The 26,438-nt window shown below is 39.1% G+C and overlaps 1 long non-coding RNA gene across 1 annotated transcript in view; it reads left to right on the top strand.

Moving 5' to 3' along the window:
- Window positions 1–26,438, top strand: part of LOC123619552 (uncharacterized) — a 155,509-nt gene that overhangs the window by 101,710 nt on the left and 27,361 nt on the right. The window contains exon 3 of the long non-coding RNA XR_012510534.1: window positions 17,596–17,706. This is a non-coding gene — a long non-coding RNA (uncharacterized LOC123619552). The remainder of the gene's footprint in view (window positions 1–17,595; window positions 17,707–26,438) is intronic.

The raw sequence follows: 26,438 nt of genomic DNA, 5'->3' as shown, positions 1-26,438 counted from the left end.
GGCTCTCAGAGAGAGGCCAAATGTCCCCAAGCACCAGTTCTTGAGGTCATTGCAAAGACACCCACGGGAGGAACTTTCCATTTTAATCTTTGTACCAGTTGTTTGAGTGTCACGTTCATGCACCCTCATTTTGCTATGAACTTATTCATTTTGGGGCAAATTCTACAAGTCACAGCAGGGATTTCAAAGAGAGAACATAAATGCAGGACATGCCCCTGGGAGCTAAGTCCCCGTCCTTGTGCCACTGCCCACCCCCGGCTTTCTACGTCCTGTCTCTGTCTCCCCCACCCCCATCAGCCCTCTAAGGCTGACCTGGAACCAGGACATTTCCAGGAGTGAGGGAGGCAGGCTTCGGGATGAAGGGCTATTAGTGCAGCTAGGCCGGCGTTTGTATAATCCGTCCCGGAAGTGGAAGTAGGATGATGGCGTTGACGGCGACAAGGATGAAAATAGGTTTCAGGTGGATCTGCTTTGCTGTTCTGACAGCGTCATCTGAGCGCCCAGGTAACTAACGAAATGAGAGCTACAGGGAGCGAATGCTGCTGCTTCTCTGAAAACCCATACGGGGAATGCCAACGGTTTGAATGTTTCATTATACTTTATATTTCATAAGATCCTGCAGGGTACAAAAAGAATAAAAAAGTAATGGCTGGAAATGGAGAAGCAGGAGCGATGAGTCCTGGAATTGAAAATAAGCATCACCCTTGGTTACTGTGGGTAAATAATATACTATAAACACCTTGAGAGTGGGGAGTGGTGTGGAAAAAGGCAGTGCCTGAAAGTAGCAGCACTGACATGGCTCTAAATAGGGCTACAAAAAACAATTAGGACAAAAGAGAGACAACTTCACTCTCTCTCCCTGAACACTGATGCCAGAAAATAGAAAAGGGGGGCCCTTTGGGAGAATTTGTTAGAGAATATAACTGTGGCTGCAACAAACACGTTCTGGTCTCACAATGAGTTATAGATGAAACCTATGTCTATGACAAATGTGCCTCGTGTGAAAGCCACAGCACTTGAAAATATATGGGTTTTTTTTTTCCTCCCTGCATCTCTTGATAGGGAACAAATAATCTATGGAAGACATGTCCATGTTCATGCACAGAATAAATCAAGAGTCAGCCCAGCAGGCTTGGGTATGACACGCAGGCCAGTAAAGAGTGCCCACTGCTTTCTGTTCCAGCAATCTGATAGCCTCCTCAAAATTCAAGCCATTCTGTGTGGATATCTGCTCTTGAGGGTAGGCTTCTAGAGGGTGGCAATGCATCTTTTTCATCTGGTCAGCAATGCCAACTTTAGATGACTCTTTGGATTTTGGAACTAAGGCAAAATGTGGCAAGATGTTAGTTTTCCCCCAGTAAAGGTGTGTTTTAAGCACAAAAGGCTACTTGTTGGATACATGGAGCACCTTTTGTGTGAAGAGTGTTGCCACAGGGACCTCAGGGAGGATAATGTAGACAGTGTGCGATGAGTTAAGGAAGAGACTTTCACATTTTTTGACCTACACTGAACACATTTTACGTGGAGATGCATCACACACATGGAAGATTTCATGAAACGATGATTACTCTAACTATGTGCAGCACATCTTAATTTTCCCATCCCATGCCATTCCAATTTATTCCATTGCTTGCTTCCATCCTTCCTTCCTCCCTCCCTCTCTTTCTCTTCCTTCTGTATATTAAATTGGTTGTGGCTTAGTGTTTGAACAGCTCTGCACTAGGGGACATGAAGAGACACAACAGAGCATCTGTGTTCTATCCAACAAGCTGACTGTAAGCCTTAGGAGGGAAGAATTATCCCCAAAACCTAGCTCAGGGTATAGTGTGCTGCAGATACTAAAGAAATGTTCCTTATCAACACCATCTACTAATTACTTGACCTTGGGCAAATCATCAACTGTTCTGTGCTTCTATTTTCTCATCTGTTAAAAGATACTAATAATACTTACCTCTTGGCATTGTTGTGAGGATGAAAGGATTTAGAACAGTGCTTGACATGTAGTTTGTCATCATTTTTGTTGGTAATCTTAAGATTAAAGACGCGGTGGTAAATGCTGTCAGTTCTCGCCAATTTACTTGGCTATTCTCTCATTCATCCATTTCTACAATGCCTTCTAAGTTCCCTGAACAATGCTAAGCATTTTGCATTAGTTACTCTTGTTATCATCTCAATAATTCTATGAGGCAGGCACTGTTAGTCTCAGTTTATAGGTGAGGCTTAGAAGGGTGAGCTACTTGCCTAACATAGCTAGCCCGTTGCACCAGGTCTAGATGACTCAAAAGCCTGAGACAAATGGAGGCAAGTGAAGTCGAGTAGAGGGTGTTTCAGGCAGATAGATTTGCACTTGAAGAAGTTTAGGGACGGGGTCCTAATACTTTATTTTGTATTTGTTGTTTCCCCTCTCATCTTCATGAACACTTGAATTGGATGAGTGTAAGGAAGGTAGCAAGATACACTTCATTTGTGACATAAGAAAGAAACAAGAGAAGTCTGGGTTATCTTTTTTTCAAGCTCCCATACAACTACTCTCTTTCAGAAGCTGCTTCTCCTCAGTGCTGTGGGTGTGATCCTGCTTGGTGAGCAGATTAGAGTCATCCTGAAAGGAATACTGCTCCAGATTTGACGGAGGTCAAGGAAATGTGGCAAGAGATAGGTTCTCTGCAAAGCAGGAACAAGAGACAGCCTAGGTCAAACGGGGAAATCTGAGACAATGGAGTACCAAGTGAATAAGAACATTTAAATGGTTACGGTTCTGGAACTGGTGTTGTCAGGGGGTGCGGCTGGACAGTCAGTGACTGATTTCCCAGAGTGGGTTTTATCTGCCCAGTTAGAACTTGTGAGGGGCTGGGGCTACCCCATCTTTGGCCTAAACCTTCATTTTTGAAACCCAGCTTTGATAAGGGTGGCCATTATAGACACCATGTTCAGAATTTGGTAGCTCTTTCTTCATGCAGAATTCCACTCCTTATTAATTATATCTTACCTTCTTATTGAAAATTTCTTTTCCAATTTATATCCTCAGTGGAGTGAAGCACATTTTCACATGTTATATGAAAATATTTCATATTTATTGCACTTCCTGCCTGGTTCACCAGATGAGATTTAAAAAGCAATTCACTCTTGGTTCTCTTGGAGGAGACTGAGGGCTGTTTGCTTGGTCACCGTCCAGTGTGGTATCACGGGAGAAGAAGTTGCACTTAATGTCACATGGGCTGTTTCTGAAGGAAATGGTTGAGGTGTTCTTAACTTATTAACTGGACCATTTGCAGAGTGAGAAATCCTCTCTTGTGGAAACATGAATGGAATTTCCTTCCTAAGGATGTTCTTGTTAGAAGCTTTTCACCCTACTCTGGCTCTCCAGCAAAGTCTGCGGACTTTTTTCCTGATGCATCCTTGACCCATCTAAAATTATGTCTTTCCTACTTGAAACCCTAAAATTAACTGCTCTTTGACATAAGTAGCTTTCAGGATCTGATACCTTCTATACACCGGACAGCTCTGCTATTATCAACCCCCCCCCCCCATTTCCTAGTGTTGCCGAGTCCAAACTCATTCTGCTCGCCACATGACAGGCCAATAAATCAGGAGACGAGGTGTCGGGGCAAGGAATAGCGACTTCATTCAGAAAGCCGACAGACCCGGAGGATGGCAGACTAATGTCTTGGAGAACCGTCCTGCTCTAGTCAGAATACAGGCTCCTTTTATACAAAAAATAAGGGAGGGGGAGGGAAAATAAGGGAGGGGGTGTGGTTGATTGTTGTAATCTTCTTGCTGCAGGCATTCTTGTTCTTGCAGCCATCCCCGTGGGCTAGGTCACGGTGTCCCTGTAAACCTCCAACAAAACAAAGGTTATTCTCTACTACACTAGGCTGCTTCCAGGCAGCCTCTCACCGTTCTTATCAAACCACCAAATATCCCCACATATGTGTGTGTACCTATTCAAAATATTGAACCTGGCACACCATGAATTATGGTCACTGACATTAACAAACTACACAGTATTGACTGACTAATAGCCTAGCTCATTAGTATTTCGTTTTAGCATTCCAAATCATAAATATCTGGGGAAAAGGAGGTATTTCTTAGTATTCCCTGTTGGTAAGAATGGAAAGTTTGGGACCAGAATTCCTGGACTGTCCTGCTCATCCTTAACTCTTTCCTTTCTGCTGGGGGCCACCTCTCACTCAGCTGGAACTCATGGACTCCTGTCTGCTTTGTAAAGCTCTTCTTTCTCCACTGTTCATTGTTACTGCCAGCAGTTTTATTTTGTTGGTTTCTCTGAGCTAATTTTTTTTTAACCTATGGAATGCCCTTGCCTCCTTCATTGTCCCTTTTTCTGCTAACCTCTAGTGGATCACCAGACAGAGTTGCAGGGGAATATATAAGTTCACTGAAGAGCTTGGAGAAATTAAAGAATATGGCAGTGACTTAGAAAGAGTATGTGCAGTTCTCCTTTAAATGTGACATTTACCAAAACCCTGTCCATTTTCTAATGGAGAAGCACTCAAAAGTTAAACCTTTCGGAGAAAGTTCTCTCTAACAGGGCTTCTTAAAATCAACACCATTGATATTTTGGGCCAGATAATCCCTTGTTGTGGGGGCTGTCCTGTGCATGGTAGGATGTTCAGCAGTATCCTTGTTTCTATTCAGGGGATGCCAGTAACACTTTCCCAGTTATGATGACCAAAAATGTCTCCAGACTCTACCCAGAATCCTCTGGTAGAGAACCACTGCCCTTTAGACTTACTCTTCAAAATATGGTCAGCAAAGCAAGTGGCATCATCATTACCTGGGACCTTGTTAGAAACGCAGACTCTGGCTGTGCCTCACGTGTACTTCAACAGGATCTGCATTTTGACAAGATCCCCTTACGTGTGCCTTAAAGTTTTGAAGCCCAGCCCTAGAAAATGTCTCGCACTTGCTACTTTTTCTGCTCTGTTATCAACTCCATCTTTCACTGAGATATCTTTCTAACCTTTCCTGGATAAATTTCCACCTTTTGGGAAATTCCTCAGGCTGCTCACAGGTATTTATGTTGATTCAAGAGCCCTTCCCCCTTCTTTCCAGCCGTCTGTCCCCTCAGTTCTGAGTTACTAAAGCTATAACAGTGTTCAAGACGCTCTAGAATAATATTCCAGAAAATGAGCCTGAGCTGGGGAGGGGAGGAGGAATTTGGGTCAACAAGCCTGTAAAAATAGCTCAGATGGGTATTGACCACTCAATGTCTGTCCACTTTGATGTTTCCTGGCTTGTAGGATTTGAAATTAAGCCTAGGCTGATTCTTCAGTTAAAACTATCATCCTTCTTCAATTGACATTACACTTTGTACTCTATGAAATTCAGAATCTGTGAACTGGCACTGAGAAACACTGAAAGTCTATCAATCTTTTACCAATGACTCGCCTCATTTCCAGCAGTCTTTAGGTGTTCAGAGTACAATAACATTGGTTAACACTCCTTCTCAATGAATTAATTTACACACTTGAATACTGAACCAGCAGTGCTAATCTACCTATCTTATTTTGATACCTAATATCCAGTTTCCTTTTTAAATTGTTGTTTGATCATCTATTTTAATACTATTGAAATTTAGAACTGGGGCATAACTTTTAGTCACTTTCACATATTTATATTCTGCATCTCAGTTCATAGATTGTTATTTAGCAATTAAGGCAACAAATAGAATACACACACACGTGCGCGCGTCAGTTGCTGGGAGACAATGTGCAAACTGGGAGCCATGTAATTATAGACTTAACAGAACTGGGTTTAGAGTGAGGCAAGAAAACTTACCTAGGGCGCAAACACTCTCTCAGCTTCCTGCAAATGCTGACTCTAGTTCTCGCCTGAGACCTAGTATCTCCATTCTGTGAGTGGCATGTCTTCTTTTAGAGTCATTTCTGTATCATCAAGGTTATGGGTAACAACGAATTTTCCTATTGTTTCTAGATTTATGCTGTGTTTTTTGTTCCCTACACTATTTTCCTAGTTTCAATCCCTAGTCTTTTGATTTCATGAAGGTGGGCGGTCCTGGTGTCCTGTCTCCAGTGAAGATAACTCCAGTAACCTGAAGATTAGGAAAGATATGGTTCAGAAGATCAGATTTGGAATGTTCTTGCCAGATTCATTATCTTCATGTGCCAGTTATCAATATGTTGCTTTCTCAGTCCAAACCCACTCTCCTTTGTTCTGATTTCTGATACTGAATCTGGATCCTATACAGATTTCTCTTTCACCATCTAGCTTCATGTTAAGCTTTATCAGTGGAAGATGCTGGAGGAACTCTCCAAGCACTCCTGTTTCTGTTGCTTTTCTTCTTGCTTCTGTAGGGCAGTGGCTGGCAGATACCTTCATGTGAGAGACCAAGTGATGCACATTCTCCAGCAAGTTTTACTGGCACTTTGACCAGCATCTTCTCAGAGAGTCTTGCAGGCACCCCAGCAAGTGACTTCTCAGTGAGGATTACCAGCACTCCAGTGGGCAGCTTCCTGGACAGTGCAGTCAGGGAGACCCACTAGCGTTCACCCACGGCAGTGCCCCCCCGCCCAGCAGGTTTCTCTGGCACTCCAGCAGGCTCTTTCCTGCTTGCCAGTCCCAGCCTGTGGTACCTCAGTGAGCTTCAGTGTCATCTGGTGGGCCGCGGCCACACCGTCTGCAACAAGGTCTCATTCTTAGCCTTGAGGGGAGAGGGATGGGGACTTCCAAGTTTGTTTCTTTCTTGAATATTCTCTCTCATTCTTAGGAGTAGCAGCTACTCCCATCATCTCCTCTTCCAGTAATCTTTAGGATTCTCTTTACTCCTCTTAGTATTAATCCTTTTTGTCTATTTAATAACTCTGTATGTTACATTTTTCTGTTTAAATTACTGCTGTAGTTTCTGTCTCCTAATTGGACCCTGACTGGTTCATCCTCCAGTTCAGAAGAGACGTTATACTAAAACCTGAGCCTACTCTGCTTTTAGAAGGCATCCATAGGAGAGATAGGGCTCTTATAAGGATCCACACCCATTTTCTTGTAGCTAGGTTAGAAATGGCCTTCTCTGAATGGAACCTCTAGGAAGTAATGAGGAGTTCATTAAAAGGTGGTGTTCACCAGTAAATCTTTGTTACTTCAGCTTGTCTTTCTGGGTCTTTGCCTAGACATGCTCTCCCCTTCTCTGGTTCTGACTGTAGTATAACTACTGCCAATCTGTTTGGACCTTATCTGCAGACCTTTGATTAAGCCTGAGGCTTTCCCTGAGATTAACTATCTGTAGATAATAGATACCTATCTGTCTATAGATAATCTCAGGGAAAGCCTAAATTATTTAAATGCATAAATAATTTCTATATATATATATAAAAATGTATAAATAATTTTAAATGTATAAATAATATATATATTTATATACATATATATAATCAAGATTTCCCTGGAGGAAATCACAGATTCTGTTTTTTAAGTTTGTTCCATTTTATTTTGTTTTTGACAATACAGAGTCACTGGAATTGTTTGTCCATGGTTTTCTGCTCTCAATGTAGAGTCTTTTTGAATAAGTGCTTGCATGTGTCCAGTATTAATGTTTTCATGAGTAACCATTCTGAGAATGATTAACTAACCATTCTCATATTGCTTATGAGGCTTAATGGAAAAACGGAAGATTTTTTCCATTCTTCAGCTATGATTTTCTTGCTGGTTGGGTCAAGAGGCCATCTGATTTACAGAGTTTTTGAGTATTAACTATCACAGGACTCTAACTAAAGTGATGGGCTTGAAAACATACATCGGCTTTACCATGTCCTTAATTCTGAGTTTGGATGCAGCTAAAATAGGGGACATTAATATATTTTAGTTTACACGGTTAGAACTAGGTCTCATACTTAATATGCCTATTTATGAAAAATAAACTATATATCAGCATTTGAGCCAATGGCTTTAGCCCAAATTTATCACAGTAAAATATTGCAGTACTGGTTTCTGATTGATAACCTTCATAAAAGGACCACATGCCTTCCAATATGTTCTTGGCAAGTGTACCTTAATTATTTTATTTTCCTGTCAATAAAATTGGCATAGAATTATATTTTGGGGGTCTATATATGGGCTGCATATATATTAGATGCAAAATATTATTACTAATAATAGATACACTGAAGTTGGAGGGTTGACAATGATCTAAACTCACATACTAGCTTTAAAACAGCAGCTCAGGTAATGTTTAATAAAGTGGCTTTCATGATTTACTGTATTTCTTACTCTAAACTTTTCCATGAGTGTTTTCATTTGTATCTCAGGATCTTACGGTAGCCTGTGTTATCCATCACTATTACACTGTCACTCCAAGAAGAGATAAATGCTCCATATAGACTAATCTGATACAGATATCCTATTGGAATCATTTCCTTAATGGTGTGTCATTTCTAGATTGTGAAGATGTAAAATACAGGCAGAAGTGAATTTTTTCCATCTTTGTGGTCAGCAGCTTCATTCACTGATTTTGCATCTTAGATATGCTTTAGTGTGGTACAACCATAAAAAGTCGCATGTCAAGTAAAAACAGCCTGAAAAATGGTGATTTCTTGCTTGTGGCATTAGTGCTCTTATGGAACAGTTTCTGTGTTTTGAAAAACAATAGAGTTTGTTATGAAAATGAGTTTCCCCAGAGAGTGCCACATGACCGTAGGCTATTAATTATACACTTTTATTGTTATCTTTTGTTCAGAACAGTAGTGCTCCTGAGGTCCTGTGGAACTTTTCTCCCATGAGATCATGTCGAGTTTTGATTAAGCATCATTATATACAGTTCATTAACAATGTATCTTAAAATGAGTTTTTGATTGAACATTTTTATTGGCCATTTACTATAATTGATGGATTCTGTTGAAATTTCACATAGAGAATTTGCCAGGATGGTTATGGTATTTTTCATTATGTATCATCATGCCCTTTTCCCCTAAAAGAACCCAAGTTTCTTTTAAAAAAATTAACTTCCAAAAATGAGATATTGATCTATTGCCAAGGCAGTTGTTCCTTCCATAGTTCAATTAGGAGAGAAACAGAAACTGGTAATATTAAATAGAAATAAGAAAAATTGGGGAAACTAAATAATCCTATTAACACAGCCCTATTTTCCCTGGGGCTCAAGTCACTCTTTAGGAGAGAAAATGAACTCTTTCAAGTTGATAAGGGTCCTTTTAATGCAAAACTGAACTTGATCTGTTTCACTGGAGTCTCCAATATCACAGCATTAATCATAATGTTTACAGCTTCTGTTCTGTAATCAAAGGGTTAAAAGGAATTTGGCAGTTGGTCAACTCATTACTTTTTCTAATACCTTTACATTTAAAGAAAATTAGAAATCTCTTAGAAATTGTTTATGTGTTAGTAAAAACTGCCCTAGAATTTTTTTTTTTTTATAGTGAATCTATTGTCACTGGAGTTGTTCAAGCAAATACTGGGTAGGTACACACTGGGAAGGAGAAAATGGTAACACAGGTCATCTTTAACATTTCTTCCAACTCTAACCTTTTATAAATTACTCATCTGATAACAGCTAAGACATAGGACAAAGATAGAAAAAGAAGAGGGAGAGAAGTTTGAAGACTGATACTGTTTGGCTTCAGGCAAGTTACTTACCTTCTCTGGGTTTCAGTTACTTTAACTGTGATAATAAGGAAATTGAATTCAGTGATGTCAAAGTTTCCTTCCTACTGGAGTATTCCGTGATTCTCTATTTTCCAAGTGGCTGAGGAATAAGTGACAGTCCTTCAAGAACCTATTTTTCATTCAGGAAACACCAGACACTTGGGGCAATGGAGCCCACTGACAAATGTTGGCAAATTTATAAAATTCCAATGAATTGACAGTTTTGGTATCTATTATGTTAACGTATATTTCTACATCATCTGTCTTTTCATGTAGATTTCCTCCTGCTGAAAATATGAATAAGAAAAAAAATAAAGGAAAGAAATTCTCTTTATAACTATTTTCTTCTTTGAAACAGCAATTACTGCTGCCACAGGAAGCTTCTGCGAGCTGGAACGTGCTTTGTCATTGTCATCACAGACAAAGGGTCAAATTAAAGACAAAGGGTCAAGTTGTAGGTGCTGAGCATGGGATATTTTTCAGGAAAGAGAGAGTGCTCATCATTGCTTACTTTCCCAAATCTCACTGATTGATTGTCATGATCCTTCCTTTCATATCTGTTTTACTCTCTTCCCCTGAACATGGGGACTATTAGCTCACAAATTCACTTCTAACCCTGGTGAAATCACATAGGTTGAACTGTTAGACTTTAGTCCACCACCCAGATATTTGTTGGGGAGCCAAAAGTGCTCAGTCTTCTGAATCTGAAAGAAAAGGAACCCGAAATGTCAAGTACATATTTTATCTGCTGCAGAACTCTGTATTGCTCCTCTTTCTATTTCTCTGTCCCAACATCCTACCCCTTTAAACTGCAAGGCACCACTGCAACAAAGGAAAATGTGCCAGGAATGTACTAAATTATGATTATTCAGTCATTATTCACTCAATAACATTGAGTGGACCACCCTTCCTCATTAACTTGTATCTCAGAATTTATCGATTTTTACCTTAAATAGTGGTTAACTAGGATACTTTCTCTCTTTTCCACATCTTGCCCTATCTTGCAATTTAAGTGGGAATAACATTATGGAAAAATAATAAATTTAATCCATTGTAACATCAAGTTCAGTGGGTGAAACTTAAACATGGGTCAAGTTTAAGACTATATTGAAGTTCATTCACATGATATATTGATTTATTTCCCATATGTGAGGTGAATGAGCAAAGTGGCTTTGTGAGCATTTAATGTTTTAACCATATGGAGGAGAATACTATTTCTCCTTAAGTGTAAAACTAAGTGATAAGATACATTTTATGGCCCATTTTATTGTGAGTGAGGGTCTACTGCAACAGTAAGAAGTCTCTACCCCATAGTAAAACTTACATATTTGGGTGAAAGAAAAAATCCAGAGTCAAGATGGCAGCTTGAACATTTGTTGGTGTTCTTGGCCGGAAAGGGAAGAAACAGACTAGTGTGAATCTGTGCATCATCTGCTAAACCGCTTAGTACACAGATCCTATGGATTAAGATTGTATTCTTCATGTAGACAGAGAAGAGTATGAAAACAGAGTTCGATGACCCAACCTGGGAATAGGATGGAAAGACCAAAGTGTCTTGTCTTCACACCAGCAATAAGGCATTCTGGGGAAAGTACAGAACTTGCTAGTTAATAGTCCCGGACTCTAGCCTTCAGTCTGTCTTGAGCATTTGTGTGCCCTAGGCAAGCTAACTCATCTCTTTCAGCGTAACTTTCTTGGTCAGCATGTAGACGAGGAATGGAGACATCCTTGACATCTCTGGCGCAGCGCCTAGCATCCAGCAGGCACGCGCAAAGTAGTCATAGGTTCTGAATCTTTCTCACTTTCTCACCCACAAAGTGAGGGATTTGATCTATAACACAATCATTTTCAAGTATTTCTTTTTTTTGAAGCAGTAGAAGCTTTTGAATACCACCAACAAATTTTACATGGAATCCCAATACATTAAACAGATGAAGCTAAACTGTTCTGATTGGAGTGAAAGTCCAGAACTACCTTCACTGGTCCTTTGTGTTTATTATGCCAGGAGTTTGACGTCCATTCAAGCTTTCACTCACTGCGTGTGTGGGAACGTGTGCACGTCCATGCACTCGTGCACAGGCAATCACAAAGCTTTTCAGCACCTTTAAATCATTAATTATTTCTTGGGCCAATACATATTCCTTGTGGGTTACGCATGTCAGTGGTCTAGTTTTCCACCTTCTATTTCCCCAAGGTAAGTCCCCTGACAATTTATGATGAAAGAGGGTTCGTATTGATGTAGTGAATGATGATGATCCTTTGAAAATGTGTTGGCAGTCACACTTGCAAATAAAGAGTGGCACAGCCAACTGCAGGCAAGCCTGATTCAGGCGGGATCCTATAATGGGTGTCATCTATCTGTGCCACTGACTGTGGGTGCTGGAGTTTTTACTAAAATTACCATTTGGGGCCCTCCCTGTTCAGATATCTATTTTTAACAATACACGAAAAGTTTCTTTTAATTCAAGACTATATAAAGACAAAAGAAGCATTTGGTTTAGCATAAATCCTAGCATCGTAATAACTGTATATATTTTACTAAATATTTAACTTACTTCTATGACATCTATACTTAGCAGCGCAGGTCGGTTGGGAGAGCCTTCAGACTCAGACTAAACTGATTTTAAATCCCAGCTCTTTTCATTTGTTAGCTTTGTGACCTTGAGCAATTATTTTATCCTTGCTAAACCACAATTTCCTCATTATTAGTGGAAATGGAAATGAGAATTCATTCCTCTTTTAGGTTGCTATGAGACTTAAAAGAAAAAAACAAAATCCATTCTGGAGCCCAACAATGGACTCAGCTCACAGTAGATGCCCAACATCTATTAATTCATTTTTGCTTAAGAGGTGATGTGGTGCTGATGTTGACTGACAGTCCGTCCTCAGCCCCAGACTGGTGAGACTTGAGAACCAAATATGGCCAAAGAGCGACACCAGGACAGCTTGGCTCCCTAGCTTATTTGATTCTTCTCTTTCTACCGTGTCAGTTACTGATCATCGCATCTTGAGCTGACTTGGATTTTTATGCTAATTTACAAAAATTCTCTGGTTCTTTGTTGTTTGTTGGTTAAATGTTTACATACCACCAAGATGTAAATGTCTGCATTAACTCCAAGCCTATCATCCTCTCAGCCTCTAATGCTATTGCACAGATTCACACAGTCAAAGCAAGAAGAAATCAGCTTTCTTTCAAAGTGTGCTCTGCAAACTATCTGCTATTATCATAAGCTTACTTAGGTATGTGCCACCTCTCTCTCTCTCTCTCCCTTTCTTTAGCTTTCCTCATTAGACATTTTTTAGGTAGTAATGACTCCAATTTATATACCTCATGAAAATTTTTCCTCTTCTGTGTCGACAGCACTAACTATAGAATTAAACTCTTACAAATTTAACATGCAGACAAGACATTATTAAATGTGCAGAGTCTGATTTAGTAGGTCTGGTGTAGAGCCTGAGATTCGGTGTTTCTAACAAGCACCCTGATGGTGTTCACACTGTTGATCCACAAACCTCAGTTTAGGTAGCAAAGGTCCAGGTACATCCCAGGCCACCTTGTCAATCATCCACTATTGCCCCTCCTCCATCTCTTCTGCCCATCCAATTAGAATAAGCAGAGTTGGTTTTTCGTTTAGTTTTGTTTATGTATGTATTCCATTTCCTGGCCATGTTTGAAATACAAACAGATCCAAGAAAACCCAATTGCCAATTTGGAAATTTTTAGCTGTTTATCTCCAAAAATTATTTTCTAAAAAAAAAAAAGCCAACAGAAACAAACTCACAACTTTGTGTCAGTTTTCAATGATGACCTCCTTTTATGAGACTGCCTTCTTTGCAAATTCAATCTTTTTTTTTTTTTCCTTTGGCCATCTTGTAGGTTGATTTCCTAACTACAAAGAAAGTGAAAAGCCCTTATGGAAAAAAAAAACCCATTCTTATGACTCTGAAAACTATTAAAGTAACATTGGCATGTGATTATGGCCAGTCATCCACAGGCTGAGCATTTATAATAACAAGAACTCTTCCTTCCCAACTTCTTTTCAACAGTGAGCTATCTGTGAGTCCTATTTTATCAGTGAGAATGATGCGGACGTGAACTGGGCCTTCATGGATTTGTTACGTTGTCAGTAGTCACACTAAAAGCCTATCGGGTAACCTGTGGGGCTTTCTCCGCAACCACCCCCGCAACAACCGCCCTGAATTCTAAAACACGAAGATATTCAGAAATGTCATAAACTTCGTTATTTTAAGAGCTGTTTCTTGAGAAAACTGTGGGCCAAGCATTCTAGAATATATTATCACTTAGACACAGATTTTCATTGACAACATTCTGTGGGCATCCACTTAATATTAAGCCAAGGAAATAATGGTCCTTGTTTCTTTCCCTTAAAATGACAGGAATAGTGGGTACTTGTTCCTTCTGAAAAACAGGAAATATCTAAGCCAGCAGTGTTCACACTGGTGTCATTACTTGTATCACTTCAGTTATCGATTGAACCTTGCCAAATTCTCCATGATGCATCTGTCTGCCGAGGAGGGAGAGGCTTGTGTGAGAGATTGACTCGTAAAGGTTACCTCAGGATCAAATGATACACAGCTCCCTGCCTTTTAAAAAGCTTTGACAGGCTGGCAACCCAGAGAGTCACCCAGGCACAGAAAATGGGGCTTCTGGCTATGATTTTCAGAAATTAGGAATGTACTGTTTTAATCTCATTGGTACAGAATGTGGACTTGATTCTTCAGAAGGGATGCCCAAACCAAATAACACTCATCAGTACTGTCTTCTGTCAACTTGAAGCAATGGAAGTCTGAGTATTTTCCGGGATTAGAACGCAGGAGTCCCTAGGAGTTGCCCAGATCCTTGAATTTCTTGACTATCTGGTCATTTACAGGGTGGAAGGGGACGGGGACAGCGCAGCCAGGATCTGAGGTCCTGGATGAATTTCTCCACGGATCTCAGGGAGTCTTCTTGTTGGTCCTTTTGCTAGCATTTGAATGGGTTGTATTTTATTTTGTCCTTTCTGTTGCATCTAGACTGATAATACGTGCCCTCCCCCCGCCCCCAGCCAGTCGTTCCCTGGGGTCTGCACCTTTATAAACCCAAGAAGAGGAACCAGGGAGGCCTCAGCTTGTTTTACTGATTTGGAGACTGCTACTGAGAGTCCTAGGATCAGTCACGTACTGGCTTCTTCCCTTTCACCTCTTCCTTGCCAATTTTTATTGTCCCAAATTTGCCTTTTTCCTTTTCTTGCCCTGCTCTGGGCCATTCATGCCATGTGCATCTGATCTCTCTCTTCATCCCTTTCAGGGAAGAAATTAATTTCACATTTTAGGATTTTACCAGCAATACATTTCGAGGTGGCTGAAGGAAGTCCCCAGACTCATGTGATTACCTCTAGGCTCACCTTTCCTGTGTCTGCCTTTACCTGCAATGCGGTGCAAAGTGTAGGGCTTTGCGCGTCGTTTGGCAGGTTGGCTATTGCTTTCCTGGTCTTGGTGGAAGCTCGAGTACCTCTGAGCCCACGTGGCTATGTGCCCGCCCAGTATATTTCTTTCTGGGTTCCTCTTCCCCATGCTGTTTGCATGAGTTGTGCAAGTGAGGGTTTGCACACACTTTTGTAAGCAAAGATCCTCACACCGTAGGTGGTGTCTGTGTGAGAGAGAAGAGTATCTATTGAAAAGGTCAAAATAGGGATGATAAAGCTCAGATGAGGATAAACTAGAAATCCAGCCACAGGACAACACTGTGATACTTTGATGATTGGATTGTCTCCAAGATCCTTGTCTCTCTCTCTCTCTCTCTCTCTCTCTCTCTCTCTCTCTCTCTCTCTCTGGAAAACTACCTTACATTGGACACTCCTTTCTTTAGACCAACAGCTAGACAGCCAGCAGGTGACAGAGACCCTCCTTGAACAAAAAGGTATTTCATCTCGCATGGATCAGAGATGAGTTTTATTTGTTCATTTTGCTGCAAGAAGACTCAGCAGCAAGAATGAAGTTTCTCAGATGCAGTTCTAAACTCCCACTGAAGGAGATGTCCTTAGGTTTCCCTCAATCCTTCTCTTTCCCTTATGCCCAAAACTAATACAGAAAATCAAGGCGGTAAAAAAGCATATGGTCAAAATAAAAGGAAGTCCAGATAAAGCCCTCTTCCTAGCTAAAAGAAATCAGAGTTGTTGCTATGTCTCCCATCACAAGCTGCCCTTGCCTTTCAAGAATCAATGACTACTGCTGGAGTCAGCTGTAGCTTCCAGAATTCTCTCTGAGAGCCGTTGTACTAACCTTCAAGGAGACTCTCTCTCCTGCGAATCAGTGACTCCTTCCTGGACTCTGGTCTCACTTCAGGGGAGAGGCTGTTCCCTTCTCCTTGAGAAGAAGTGCAGCCAGCCTTGGTGCCCATCCAGAATGTCCTTTTACATTAGAAACAACATTTCTTCAGTGCTCAATCAATGGACTGTCCAAACTAGATAATGGCTAAAAGAGAGGCACAGTGAATGGAGTAGTCCCTCTCTGGTTATTCATTTTCCTCTAATTAAAAAAAAAAAATCTGCAGTCTTTCAGATGGGTCCAGGAACTCCCTGAGGGGGAACAGATATAGAGCTGCTCCATTTTAACTTCGGGTATTGGAACCATGCAAGGCGTGCTCTTGATCTACACTCCACGCTCCAGCCTCATGTTTCTCCTCCATGACTGACAGTCCCTACCCTGTACCGAGGGACCATCTGTCTCCACAGCTCGCCCACACAAGGATGGAGTTGTGGTTGATGCGGCAGCCAGGACTGCAGCAACAGGCACAGATGCCAGACGACACAGGTGGTTGGGAGCATTGAGAGTCACCAAGGAGACTCGGAGAAGACCAGCACATTCATTATCAGGGTGGGATATATCCGGAGGCATCATGATATCAGTCTAAAAAAGTCTGAGCCAAGTGACGGACACTGACTCCCAAAATGTGTCCATCACATCCAGAGATGTTAACAAATGTAATATCAGTTACCATTCACTAAAAATTCACTGTAAGTTTTCTCTGTACACCACTAGACTTCAGTGCTTCTTCTGACTTGTGGAGCTAAAATAGGATGAAAGATGTCTTCTGGTGGCCAATGTCTCTACCTCTAGAGTTCATGGTATAATCAGAAAAAAGTACAGGAATTTTTCCAAATATTTTCTCTCAAGATGACCCATTGGATGACTATTCAGATACCAAGAAACCATTTCCCAGGTGCTGAAGTATTGTTGGCTATACTGAACTATCTCAAGAAGTTGAATGTATTTAGTGCTTCTTGTTTCAAAGAATGAGGAGAGTAACATCTTCTAGTGGTCTAGGAGAGGTTAAGCAACTTATGACCTTAATGAGATCATACAACAATAACATGACTCTCGATCTTCCTTTTCTAATGATTACTCAAACTTTGATGAGAAAACAGCATAATTCTTATCCGTCGTTTTCTTCTTCAATCTTATATACAATACATCCCTAATAGAGTCCTGTTGATTCTTTTGAATCTGTCTCTTTCTCTTCATTCCCATTGGGTAATTGTGGTTCCTAGCATTACCGTACCTGCCATGAACGCTTTAATGAAATTTTAACATGTATATCTGTCTGCAGTCTATCTCTAATCTCTTTGAATAATCCAGGAGAGTTGTTCTAAAACACAAATCTAATTACTTCACTTCACTCTTTCCTGTTTTTATTTTTCTCCCTAGCACTTACCACCTTTAAATTTACTATATTTACTTTATTTTACATTTACTAAATTTACTTTCTTTCTTACTTACTTTGCTTATTGTCTGCCTTTTCCCATTTGACTATAAGCCCCATGAATTCAGGAGTTCTTGTCTGTTTCTTCATGACTGTTAAATGCTGAGTCTAGAAAAGGCCTGGCATATACTAGGTGCTCAGTAAATAAATTTGAATGTTTGAAATCCTCCGCTTAAAAATCTACCTTGCCTTTCTGTGTCTTCCAGAACGAAGTACAAACACTTTGACGTTGGATTTAAGAGAATTTACTTGCTGATCTCAACCTGAATTTCGACCTCATTTCCTTACATCTTCCTCTGCACAGACCTTTTGTCCAGGTAACCTAAATATCTTGTCATTCCGTAAGCTTGCTGTGTTTTTTTCATGCATCTCTGCATTTGCAAATGTGGTTCTTCTTATCAGGAGAACCATTCTCAAGGCTGCCTAGAACCCAGCAGATGCTGATAATTGTCTCTTCAGTTATCAGCATCCTGTCAAACACTTCATCCATTTATCCATTCTTTACCTGATCAACCTCTATACATTCTTGGAGACTCAGGTGAAATTTTGTCACTCCTATGAAGTCTTCCTAGACTCCCTGAGTTAGGGCTGGGGGTTGGTCACATTTTCTCAGTGCTTTCATAAGACTTTATATATAACTCTATTTTGCTTCCTATCAGGCTGAGTTGTAATTTGTCTTGTATGCTTCCCTTGTCCTCCTCTGGACTATGCGATACTCCAGAGTAAGGAATGAGTCATTTATCAACTTGTCCCCAGTATATTTTACAGTGCCTGGCACATAATAAGCACTCAATACATGAATAATGAATAAATGAATAAGCTACTTGGAGTAGATATATGTTTTGGGAAGAAGGGATCATTGCTCTGGACTGAGGATTCAGCAGATGAACTCTATAACATTCTATCCAGATACCTGAAAAATCTCAAGGAGTTCCTTTAGCATTTTTATATGAAAGGTGTATTTCAGTTTTGCTAAAAATAATAGTTTACCTTATGTGACATTCTTAAAATAGCAACCAGATAACAGAAAAATCTCAGAGCTATAGACCAAGTAATATAACAGTGAATCATATATACTGATTAAAAGAAAAATGTTTAGGGCTCCTCAGGTCTCAATTATTGGTACATAATTCTCTAGGGAGCCCATGAGAATGATGAATGACTAAGTAGGACCACATTTGGTTTCTAGAGCAGAAAAGTTAACCATTTACAAACAAAAGAAATAATACAAATATTATGATTATCCTCATTTTTTAAAAAATGGTGAGTGTGCCTCAAAGTGACTAATTTAAGTTTAAATATAATTGGTTTTTAAAGTAGATACTCTTGTGTTTCCCAAATGACAGAAAAGAAGAGCTGGTCAGCCATTTTCTTTCCCCATCTCTCATTCATGCCGCAAGCCTATGGCTTTTGTTTTCTGTTTTTTTGTTTTTTTGTTTTTTCCTGAACTGAAGCTGCCCACAGAGAAAACAAAATAGGATGTTTGAAGGACATTGTGAATGGGCAGGTTAACGGGGCTTTTCCCAAGAAAGGGGGCTTCTTAAATGAACTGACAATTTTCTTTGTTGATACAAATGAAAAACTAGCAAAAAATTCTCCTCTAAGCTTCACTTTTAGTGCTTTATAAGGATGGAGACTGGCTTTGACATATTTCTGTGTGCCTAACTTAATCCTCCAGGACTGAGAATTCCAAGCAAACTGCTGAACCTGCCGTGTTTGCCTATTTATCTGTCTTCCATCTGCACATAATAGAGACCTCACATTGTTCATTTGGGAGTCCCTGTGATTGTCCAAATGTCTATTACAAAATAGGGTGTCTTAGTCCTCTGGGGTAACTGGCCATGGTACCAACAGACACAGATGGTGAATGAATACATTAATATGCTCTGTTCATGGTGGAAATTGCACAGAAATAATATGTTAACTTGAGAAGGATTGCTTCCCATCTTTGTTACAGAGTGTTTGAGACCATGTCTGCATGTACAAAATGAAGTAGAGATTTAAGGCAATCATCTAGGTAATATTTGGGGGAAAAATAATAGCTACCTGTTAGTAAAGGATCTGTGATTAATTTTAATCTGAACATCCTTAACCGGCAGACTTTCCTGATGGATTTCACCATATTTATCCTTTAATTTATCCTATCATGTTTCCTGTGTAGTAAGAATCATAGTATCCTTGGGTGCTTGAAATGCAAAGCTGTGTTTCCTGGCCCTTAAGGAGAAAGGAGAAAAGAATGGCAATGTTTTCATTGTAACTCAATTATTATTTATAGGTCATAAAATAAAGAACTTAAGTTTTATTTATAAAATGGTAAGCACAGTGCCTAACACCTTATAGAAACAGGACTGTGATGAAAGCAGTTTGTAACTTTACAGATAATACTGTTGGAAATATTTGTAGATGGAACAGGGAATGATGATGGGGGTAATTAAATGATCTGGATTTACATGAATCTTTCAGCAGGAGAGGAATCTTGGCTTTTATTAAATCACATGCTGACACTCTAGAGGTCCTTTTGACAGGTTACACAAGAGCTATATATACATATATGGTAAGGCAAGGCTCTCTGCTCATTATTCCTTCAAGTTAGTACCTGAGTGTTGGCTGATCTTTTGCATGAAGGCAATGCACATGAGGGACATTCTGCTTTCCTTCTGCCTTAGACTCTTTTAACCCCACCTTCTTCTTGCTTTTTCCTATTTTGCTGTCCCTTCTGCTGATGTCCGGTGTATTTTTTTTTTTTTTGGTCTTTAAAAATTTTTTATTTTATCAAATTTCCCTTGAACATTGTAAGAGTCATCCAGGTTCCCTGCAATGAATAAAACAATGTAAGTATACATGAAGAAAAATAATGAAGCATCTTCTCCTACCCACTCACTCTGCACCCCAGTTCTTGATGGCTATATTCTATCAGCTTCTAGTAAGTGGTGATGTTAACAGCCTGTGTGCATCTTTGCTGTCTTCTCTTCATGCTGCATCACATCTAAATGTATAGCAAAGTGTTTATGCACATGTACATTTTTGGCTGTCTTGACTTTTATGAAACTTGGATTATACTAAACACATCATTGCTGCAATCTACTTTTGTTGCTCTGAAAAATCACTATGGATTCAGTAAGCAGCCAGGATGGAGGCATAGAAGGTTCCTGAACTCACCTCCTCTGATGAATGCACCAAAATCTACAGCTACATATGGAACAATTACCATTCAGAAAGGACTGGTAACTGGCTGAACAGCCCCTCCACAATAAGTGAGAAAGGGGCCACATCGAGACAGGTAGGAAAGACAGAGAAGTGATCTTGCCAAAACCCCCAACCCTAATACATTGACTTACAGTGGGGGGGAGGGTCTCACACATATAGAGCTACTCCCTGAGGAATGAGGGATTTGTGCCCCACATTGAGCACCCTAATCTTTGGGACCTGTGCAGGAGAAATAATCTCCAAAATATCTGGCTTTCGAGACCAACAAGGCTAATGTCCAGGGACCCCAAGGGGTACATACAAACACAGCCTTGCTAGGCAATGGGTATGCACCTGCCCTGCCCTCAGTGCTCTTCACCTTCATCACTAAAACAACAGCCTGCTCCAACCTTAGCATGCTCTCGCAGCCTCACTAAAGCTGTTCTGCCTAATGGTACATAGACACAAACATGGAAAGCCAAGCAAAATGAGAAAACAGAAGAATATATTCCAAACAAAAACAAGACAAAGCCTTAGAAAAAAAGATTTTAATGAATGGAGATAAGTAATCTACCTGATAAAGAGTTCAAAGTAATGGTCATATAAATTATCGTAGAACTCAGGAGAAGAATGTATGAACACATTGAGAACTTCAACAAAGAGAGAGAAAATATAAGAAAGTAACAAACAGAAATCACAGAGCTGAGGAATACAGTAACCAAACTAAAATACACACTAGAGGGGTTCAACAGCACATTAGATAAAACAGAAAATTGAATCAGCAACCTGGAGACAGGGCAGTGAAAATCACCCAAACAGAGCAGAAAAGAGAAATTAAAGAAATGGAGATGGCCTAAGGGACTTAAGGTACAGCATCAAGCAGAATAATCTTTGCATTGTAAGGGTCCCAGAAGGAGAAGAATGAGATAGATATGGGCAGAACACTTAACTGAAGAAATAATGGCTGAAAACTTCCCTAACTGGGGAAGGAAATAGACATTCAATTAAAAGATATAGAGTGGCTGGATGGTTAAAAAAAAAAAAACAAGACTCATTTATACGTTGCCTACAGGAGACCCACTTCACATGTAAGGACACACACACAGACTGAAAGTGAAGGGATGGCAAAGATATTCCATGCAAATAGAAACAACAAAAAAAGCTGATATAGCTATTCTTATATCAGGCAAAATAGACTTTAAAGCAAAGATTGTAATAAAAGACAAAGAAGGACATTACATAGTGAGAAAGGAATCAATACAAGAGGATACAACATTTGTAAACATTTACATGCCCAACATAGAGTACCTAAATATATAAAGGAAATATTAACAAATTTAAAGGGAGAAATTGACAGCAATACAATAACAGTAGGCGACTTTAATATCCCATTTATGTTAATGGATAGATCACCCAGAAAGAACGTCAATACAGAAAAATTGGCTTTAAATGACACAGTAGACCAGGTAGACTTAACAAATACATATTGAACATTCCATCCAAAAGTGGCATAATATACATTCTTCTCAAGTGCACATGAAACATTCTCTAGGATAGATCACGTTAGTCCACAAACAGATCTCAATAAATTTAAAAAGATTTAAATCCTATCAAGCATCTTTTTTAACCACAAAAATAGGAAACTGGAAATGAGTTACAAGAATAAAACTATAAAAATGACAAATATGTGGGGATTAAACAACGTGCTACTGAACAACCAATAGGTCAAGGAAGAAATCACAGGGAAATTTAAAAATACCTAGAGACAAATGAAAATGGAACTACAGCATTCCCAAATCTATGCTATGCCACAAAAGTAGTTCTAAGAGGGAAGTTCATAGTGATATAGGCCTACCTTAAGAAATAGGGAAATCTCAGATAAGCAATCTAACTTCATGCCTAAAGGAATTAGAACAAAGCCCGAAGTTAGAAGGAAGGAAATAATAAAGGTCAGAGAGGAAATAAAGAGTAAAAACACAATAGAAAAGATCAATGAAATTAAAGGCTTGTTAAAGTAAAGGTAAACAAAACTGACAAACCTTTGCTTGACTCATCACAAGAAAAAAGGTAGAGGCCCAAATATATAAAATCAGAATTGAAAGAGGAGAAGTTACAACTGGTACCATATAAATGTAAAAGATCAAAGAGATTGCTATGAACAATACATCAACAAACTGGGCAACCTAGAAGAAATGGATAAATTCCTAGAAACATGCAATCTTCCAACACTGAATTATGTGGATATAGAAAATCTGAATGACCAAGTACTAGTAAAGAGATCAAATCAGTGATAAAAACAAATGAACAACAACAACAACAACAAAACTTCCCAAAAGACAAAAGCCTAGGACCAGAGAGTTTCACTGGTGAGTTCTAAGAAAGATTCAAAGAAGATTTCATGCAGTCATCCCTCAGTATCCGCAGAGAATTTGTTCCAGGACCCTCCGTGGATACCAAAATCAACCAACACACAAATCCCTTATATAAAATGCTGCAGTACAGGGAGCCAATCACATTTGTGGGATCCATATTTGCAGATTAAACCAACTATGCATTGAATTTGATCCATGGTTGGTTGTGATCTTGAGTTGGGCAAAGTTGTCATAGACATGCTATTGAAAGCATGATCCAAGAAACAATTGATAAATTAGACTTTACTAAAATTAAATTTTTTTACTCTTCAAAAGCCATTGCTAAGAGAGTGAAAAGACAAGCCACAGACTGGGAAAAATATTTGCAAAGTATATAACTGATAAAGGACTTGAATTGAAATCTATAAAAAATAAAGAGCAAAAAAAAAAAAAAAAAAAAACCCAAATAACCCAACTTTTAAAAAATAGTGAGCAAAAGACTTAAATATATAGTTCACCAAGGAAGATATTTAGGTATCAGATAAACACATGGAAAGATGCTCAACATAATTATAATTTCAATTATAAAATTGAAAATAAAACATCAGTTAGATACCACTACATAGCTATTAGTGTGGCTAGAACTTTAAATCATATGAAGTGTTGGGAAGGACTTAGTAGAACTCTAACTCTCATACACTGCTGATGGGAATGTAAAATGCTATAACTACTTTGGAATACAGTTTGGCAGTTTCTTATCAAGTTAAACATACACTTACATATGATCCAGCCATTCCACCCCAGGATTTATTCAAGAGAAAGCATGTGTCCCCAGGAAGACTGGTACACACATTTTCATGTTTATTTGTAATAGCCAAACACTAGAAACAATGCAGATGTTCACCAATGGGTGAATAGATAAACAAGGTTGGTGTATCCATACAGTGGAATACTACGCATCACTGAAAGGGGAATGAACCATTGATACATGAAACAACACGGATGAATCTCAAAACAATTATGCTTAGTGAAAGAAATTAGAAACTAAAAAGAGTGCATAATTCTTCCATTTATGCAACCCTCTAGAAAATGTAAGCAAATTTATAGCGACAGAAAGCAGATGGTGGTTGCCTGCAGATGGGGAGAAGGGAGGTGGAGAGGAAATTGTGGGTACTTTCCCCAGGGAGAGATTGCAAAGAGGCATGAGAAAACTTGGGGCTTAGGAAAAATACGTTCGTTATCTTGATTGTATTGATGGAGTCACAATTTGTGTGTGTGTGTGTGTGTATCAAAACTTTTCAAATTGTAATCTTTAAATATATATGTTATTCTATATCAGTTGTATATCAGTAAAGCTTTACAAATCATTATGACAGTTTTCAAGGCCAATAATGTATTCTTTTAGTGGTTCCATGTCATCCTACCATCATATACAATTGTTCAACTTATTATGTCCTTTCAGCCTATATATAGTTTTATAACTGCTAGAAAGTTATGCTGTGGTTAACACACTTGTTCACATATATTTATTATTTAGATAGGCATTATTTAATGGGTATTATTATTTCTGTGTTATATATATACTTATTTTATATCAATAGTATATATTTACATATGCACTAGAAAAAAATGACATAGGTCATTTATATTTTTACTTCTGACATATTTTACATGTTTTTTTTGCTTTTAATACATATTATCAGAAAAGTTTCCAAAATGATTTATAGAAATTCACAATCCCACCAAAATGAGAGTGACTTTTCCCCCTCATCCTTCATCAGCACTGAATTTAATCACTCTTTTAATTATTTCATCAATCTGTAACATTAAACATATCATCTTGTTTTATTTTAGATTGTATTTCTCTGTAATTTAGTGAGATTGAGCATATTTTCACACATTTATTGGCCCTTTACCTCTCTTACTTGCTAGTTGTTCGTATCCATTTCATAAAGCAACAGAGCTGGGTACCTAGGGTCTTAATAAATACTGGTTGAATGAATAATTAAAACGTCTCCCTAAGCTAGAATTTTCTTTATCAATTTATAGGAACTCTGTCTACTGGTGGTGTTGCACATTTTTCTACTATCTGTGTTTTTTTTTTTTTTTTTTTTAGTTTCCTATTTGTCTCTTGATACTGTTTATGCCATAAATTTAAGGTCACAAGTGATCTCTTGGTAGAGGATGAGTAAAAAGCAGATAAAAGCCATAAAACACTCCATAACTCTAGATATGTCTAATAACCATGTTGCTGCCCCATCTCCTCTCACTCACAGCATGTCTTGTACTGTGTCCCCAGGATAGATGGATGATTCTAGAGCAAGGCCTCTCATGTCACCTGTGGGGCTTATTTAACTAAATCAGAGAGCAAAGCACAGGCAACAGAGCAGCTGTTTCAGCCCTACCTACAGATTGGAAACAGGAGTGAGACTGACTATTGGTCAAAATGAGGGGAGAGCACATCTTTTAGGATATTTAAAATGAGTAGCTAAGGAACATAACCATAACAACAATAATAATAAATACATCCTAAAATAAGTGTAATTTCTTTGTATAATGGAATAGTTGATATTTTTTCACTGATAATTTAATCTCATTTATGTGGTGTTCTGTTCTCAAAAGAACTTAGAAAAGAAGGTAGCATCAAATATTGACATTTAAGATGGCTGCTAGTTGAATTGTCTTTAGAACTCTGAATCACTTTGAGTTGAGATTTATAAAGCAATAGTGCTGCGCACATAGGCCCTCAATAAGTACTGGTTGAAGGAATAAATCAAAGTACCTCAAAAAATTTAGAATTTTAGAAATGGGGGGAAACTTTACACAGTCTGATTCTCTCATTTTTAAAACAAAAGACTTGAGGTCAAGGAGAGTGGGTGACTTGCTGGGGTCAGCTCATGAGTCTAGGGCAGACTCGAGAGAGAGAGAGACTCTTTGCTTTAGGGGTCTCTGCCCAGGACCCTTAGTTCGTTCAAGACTTAATAGAATGTCACCACTTGACTCTGACCAAGCATTGGGCAAATGGTGGAGAGAAGCTTGGCTTCACTGTGTTTAATGGGAAAAACATACCATTGCTTCTGTGATTGATTCTTTGACAATCAAGGACCTTACTTGTTCCCAGCAACACAACTCAACAGAAGAGGAAAGCTGGGCTGAGGGTGGCCAAGTGACTGGCACAGTCACTCAGGGGCTGAGTTGGGACTTGACTGTCCACTTGTGATTCAGAGACAGCCTCAGAATAAAGATGTTATCTAAGAAAACTGTGACATCTCTTTTGACATTCTTATTTTACAGTGTACTCATCATTATTATGTTTTCTGAGTTCCCTAGACTCTGTCATAGATATGACCATGGTTATCAACAATGTTCGCCTCGCATAACATGGCCAAATGACTTCCCAGGTATGAGGCTCAGTGGTGACCTCCACCCAGCTTGAACATTAGCCTGAAACTATTTCTGGGCCAATTAAGTTTTTATCCATCTTATGAAATATATTGTTCCCTCTTTGCTGG

The sequence above is a fragment of the Camelus bactrianus genome, chromosome 2 (assembly GCF_048773025.1).
Source record: "Camelus bactrianus isolate YW-2024 breed Bactrian camel chromosome 2, ASM4877302v1, whole genome shotgun sequence".
Lineage (NCBI taxonomy): Eukaryota > Metazoa > Chordata > Mammalia > Artiodactyla > Camelidae > Camelus > Camelus bactrianus.
The sequence above is the reverse complement of the archived record's forward strand: the minus strand, read 5'-3'. Positions and strand labels throughout refer to the sequence as shown.